Source organism: Vanessa tameamea, chromosome 15 (genome assembly GCF_037043105.1).
Source record: "Vanessa tameamea isolate UH-Manoa-2023 chromosome 15, ilVanTame1 primary haplotype, whole genome shotgun sequence".
In the NCBI taxonomy this organism is placed as follows: domain Eukaryota; kingdom Metazoa; phylum Arthropoda; class Insecta; order Lepidoptera; family Nymphalidae; genus Vanessa; species Vanessa tameamea.
The window spans coordinates 4,903,702-4,909,701 of record NC_087323.1 but is presented as its reverse complement, the minus strand read 5'-3'; positions in this window follow the sequence as shown (position 1 = coordinate 4,909,701).

Below are 6,000 nucleotides of genomic sequence, written 5' to 3'. Positions count from 1 at the left end.
GGACAATTTCAAATTAGAAACTATTGTTTCCTTATACGATTATATATAACTCATATATGTCTATAATTTAACTTTGTAAGTTTACTTGACGGTAAGGCTTCGTGAAATCCAATCTTAGTGGGTACCATCCTCACATATAGAACCGCCACACAGCAATACTTAGTGTATATTTGTGTTCCAGTTTGAAGTTCGAGTGAGCTAGTGTAACAATGCCAATGCGGTGGTGACCATTAACCATCAGGTGACAGATATGCCAGTACATATTTTTGAATAAATAAAAATAAAAATTGACAAAAATATATAATTATCAAACCCAAACAAAGAATAAATGAAATTATTTTTAAGCAAACATATTAATAATTCAATATGCTTGAGATGGCCTACTTAGAATAACAATATTGCGTATGTTATTTCAATTGATAATACTTACTAATAAAAAACAATATACGAAAAATTATTAGTTTTATTATTTACGTACTAATGTAATGATTTTTTATTGCCTGTGTGTGTGTGGGTTCACATGAGTAGGTACAATTTATTAATAATGAAAAATATTTAAATATAATTTATAACCTACAGCACTCAGAAATAATGTAATTCTTAACAAGTAAAATATTTTTATTATAATTAGACCATAAGTTCTGGAGTACACTACATACAAACAAACAAATTTTACCTCTTTATAAAATTAGTTTTGATAAAAACTGTACCACAAAAGCTTATTCCATAAGAACTTTCCCCAGACACCCTAAGTAAGTAATACGTGTTCGTCATATTGAGATATAAGCAAATTCAATAATAAATTATTAAAGACGAAGTACTAACATACGAATTTTACACATAAGGTAACTGTCATTAGTACATCTTTGTCAATATTTGTTTCCACTTTCGATCTTACAAACTGTCTTTACGTATAATGTTGATAAGAACGTTTTCCGTAGGTAACATTGCCACTTATGAAAGAGGAGTATGGAGATACATGGAAATTGAAAAGTCCCCCAAGTACCTCTTACAAAGTCTTTTTCATCGTTGTAGGTCTTTCAAAATATGTGCTCGTATCTGATGAGGAGTTTATAATAAACCGAAGTACAAAGCTAAAAAGCATACATTTATATATCGTTAAATTATGTATTGATTCATTATAGACAAAAAATATGTCTTATAAATAGTGTGTTATTTATCTTTTACTTTTAAAAAGCAACTTGACAATAAACTGGCCAGTAACTTCAGTTACTGTAAATTTGATACAACAGTCTCATAGTTCTTCGGTGAAATAAATTAAAATCTTTAAAAAAATCGAACCTCTCTTTGATTTATCGTGACATATATGACTTAGGACAAAACAACTTATTAAAAATAGTACTTTTTTTCGATTTGAATCAACCGCAAAAGTACATAACATTGTGAAAATAAAAGCGGTATTCAAAATTACAATGTTCTTTCTCATCGATGAAGTAAGCAAACTTGTGCTATATAAATCATTTAAACGACACAGTCAGGACTGTGTCATTTATCATTTATTATTTTAACCTAAGACCTCGAGATCTATCCTATAAGCTAACCACTACACCTACGAAGAGAAGTGTAGAAAGAATTATTAAACATAAGATGTAATAAACAGTACGCTACTATAAATAACTATATACAAAGTCTTCTTCCGAGACATCCGATGCGGCAATTTTCAGGAAGCCCGGGACATTTATTCGTTAAGAGTGATAATTATATTACTCGCTACACTTACTGAAACGCAATCAGTAGTCTACTTTTTCTTAGTAGTAGAAAAACGTCTAATATAAGATCGGTCACCAGCAAATATTGCCACGTTAAAAATATACGAGTGTGAATATTAATATTTAAAACTTTTTCCAACAATTTCTGCTTTTATTTCTTAACTATTAAAGCGTGCATCAGAATGACTGTACAAAGGGTAAAAATCAGCTTAAAAAATTCTCTTTTTTTTGTTTTCAATATCAAACCACCAAATATTTAAACAATAGCTAAATAATAGTACTAAATAGGTGCTATATGCTGGCATTATTTTAAAGCTAATCTACCATTTAGTACATAGTAGTACTTTGTACGGTAATTCTGATGCACGCCTGTTAAAACAAACAAAACATATAATATAATCAATCAATTAATTGATTATACACGCAACAGCAAACGTGTGAGCAAACCAAATATATGTATATGCAAAATGTTAATACGAAATAAAAGCTTGTAGTACTTGAAATAAATCATTAATAAAACACGAATCCCTTCAATCTATACGATATACCCTTAAATATATATATATTAATTTAATTTGCCAACGCTCTTCGCCCGTACCTTTTTGAGTTTTTCATTTGCATAATACACGTTCATCTTTAGTGGCTTCCTTATGTTCCTATTATTAATGTCTTTAATTTTATTTACATGAGAATTAATAAAATTATTTTAAATTAAATTAATTTATAAAATAACTATCTTAATTTCTTCGACAAAGTTTTGTCTTTGTAAAACTATGAAAACCGCCAACTATGCTTACGCTGAGGAAATTCCTCGAACGCGACGGTGTCTTTGTGTTTTTGTTGTTTATTGTCAATTTGTATCTATAAGATATGATGTTTTTCCCAACATTTACTAGGTGGCAGGGCTTTGTGCAAACCCGTCTGGGTAGGTACCACCCACTCATCAGATATTCTGCCGCCAAGCAGCAATACTCGGTATTGTTGTGTTTCGGTTTGAAGGGTGACTGAGCCAGTGTATTTAGTGCTCAGAGCCTGTACAGGCGCAAGGGGCATAACACCTTAGTTCCCAAGGTTGGTGGCGCATTGACAAAGTAAGGGATGGTTAATATTTCTAACAGCGCCAATGTCTATGGGCGTTGTTGGCCACTATTACATAGCTAGCATAAAGCCCTACCACCAAGTAAGTAAGTGATCCATTAAACCATCTCAGCTCCATAAATAAATGCATAATCAACACGGATTTAATATTGAAAATATATTTCATTATATACTACATATAACAAAATAATAAACTTTTACAAATATAAATTTAATCCAACATAAAACGATGCTCTTAAACTCATCACCATTATCCACAAACAAAAGAGTTAAATACCCGAGATGATGTCATCTATTAACCACAGTCTCGCATTATAGACAGACCTTTTGAAAACCTCTTTACTATACGACCGTTTCACAAATAAAATGACACCGAGAAAGAAAAATGCTCTATCTATATTAATATACTAGCTGTGCCCGCGACTTCGTGCGCGTTTGAATTAAACAAAAAAAATATTGTTGTAGTCTAAGTTACTTCTTATTACATCAGATATATGCCAGTGAAAATCCCGTCAAAACTGGTCCAGCCGTTCCAGAGATTAGCTGGAACAAACAGACAGACAGACAGACGCAAATTGAAAAAATAATATTTTGGTATATTTACCGCGTATACATACGTATTCATTTAGTAAAATGCGGTTATTTTAATATTACAAACTCCAATTTTATTATGTATAATATATATATAGATATTTTTTCTTCCCCTGTTCCTTAAATCGCTTTTGTAAAGATAGCTCATATTTAAATTGTAAGGGTGGTTTAATGGTCTTTAAAAACGTGATGCCATGATGAAGTTACCGTCTCCAAAATTAAGTGAAATTAAAGCAACATGGTGATATAATATAATATAATGCAGAACACGGAGATAATACCGCCATTAAAAAGTAATTATATTCCTATTAAAAAAATAATTATGTGTTGAATTAAAATACTTTTATCGTTTTGATGACTTTGATGGTGCCGAGTCTCCATTCACACTGGACATATGATAGTGTACAATTACTGTCTAAGACACAGCCGGAAAGTCTTTAGGTACGGAACCAATGACTTGCGTTGGTTGCGTTTTCTGGTAAACTGGGGTGTGAGCACTTCCAACTATTCGATTTATCTGATATTTACTAAGAATTTTTTCGACGACGAACCGTATGACTTTTTTAAAAGACCAGCATTAAGTTTGAATCTTAACTCTCCAGGTAGGGCTTTTAAATTTATAAAACGCCGACAGTGCGGTTCTGTAAGAATTTACTTAGTATTTCTCTGGTAAAATATTGACAACCAACGTATGACGATCCGCCATTTTCATACGTGGATTCTATACATTTTATGATTTAATGATTACAATCAATGTCCCAAATCATATTCTGACACTTCTCGTTCGTGTTCTGCGGCGAGTTTCGAGTTTCTTCTCATGGAATGCCTCTACTATTAAGGAATTAACGTTTACAACATTTGCTAAGTTAATATATTAAGTCAGTGTTTCATTTTAAAACAAAGGGTGTTGAATACTTAAATCCCTGAAGAATAGCCCGGAGTGAATCTTAAAGAAGTTTGAAATGAATTCTTCACTCTTGCATAAACTAGTTTTTTAGTTATCCAGAAGGTTTGTTTTTCAAAGCTCTCTTGTTTGTAACTAAGGCACTTCGTCAAATTGAGTTTATCCTCAGAAGCGTCTTTAAAAGCATCGCTGAACAACTTGAAGTGTTTGTGGGATACTATTCAATAGCACAAGGTTTATTGCATTTAGTATAATTTTGCATTTTAACTTAATAAGAGGCGCTTTTCTTTTATTATATAAATAATCGACGAAGATGTGAATTTTTTTTTTTTGTTAAAATTCTGACCCGACTTTCATTTGTCATGTATTTTAAATACAAATAAAATCGCCTTTAAAGCCACAAATTATTAGACTCCAGACTTAGTAGACTTTGCGTCCCTCTTTTACCTGACTTGGCAACGACGCTTCCGCTCGACATTATCAAGTAAAAGATTAAACGGAAAAAAAATCAAACAAATTGTCTTTTATGTTGCGCAACGCTTAGGGTTTTAAATAGCAATATGTTTGAAGCTGTAGAAAATTTTATAGCTTTCATCTCGAAGATTTTCAGCTCCTATAACGTTGCTAATGTTCAATTTAGTTCTTTATTTTTTTTTATTTATCTAATCAACGTTTCTGAATTTGATTCGAACATTTTCTTTTACTCATAATAATATTTCGAATCATATAATAAATAATAAATTATGTACGTGTAAGAAATTATGCGTACCTCATGTTCTAAAGTAAGTAAATATAATTTATTTGAGTAATAGCGTGAATAACAAAAAATACATATCTATTGATACTGCTTATATTTCTGTAAAGCCAAAGATAATAACTTGTTATTACAATTATTTTTGCCACTTTAATTAGTGATAACTTAGTTCCAGAGTAACTACTACTTAACGAGCGTTAAATTTAGCTCATGAACTTCGTTAACTAAGTTTAAGATAGTAGATTATTAGGCATCAACTAAATCACTAAGATAAGAAGAAAGATAGGGTATTTCAAATAGCCTACAAGCGTTTTTGAAATGGCTCTCAAACGGCAATGTGGCTGGCACAAAAGGCTCCTTTCTTCGCCTTTCGTTCACCGCAGCGTTAAGTAGGCTAGATCATTTCCTTTTATCCCGACTACCGTGGCGGTGAATATTAAGATTCCTTGAAAATCTTTAGCTTTATTAATATTACAACAAAAAGATTAATACGAATTCGAATTCCACAAATATTGTAGTACATCTATTTTAATATTTTACTTGTATTTAAAATACCAATAATAAATAAAACTTGTGATAATATTCTGAACTATATACAATGTATTAAGTGTCCGTAAATGTACGCAAGCTGAACTCAGGCCTCAAAAAGGATTCAGTAGTTGCTTAATAGACCAAACTTCTCTCTTGGGGATTTCTATCCATGAATGTCTTAGAATGTGTTGCCGCAAATGTGGGCTGTCTTACAATGTTTTAAGTCAAGAGAGATTTCAAAACGAATAATTTATTAAGACAATTTTAATTTTACTTTGACGAAAGATATTATGCTTCTATTTTCCCCTTTTTACTGTGATCAAGAATTTCTCATATTCGCAATCCAATTGTAATGTCCAGGATAAAAAATATTAGTTACAATTAAAAGCAAT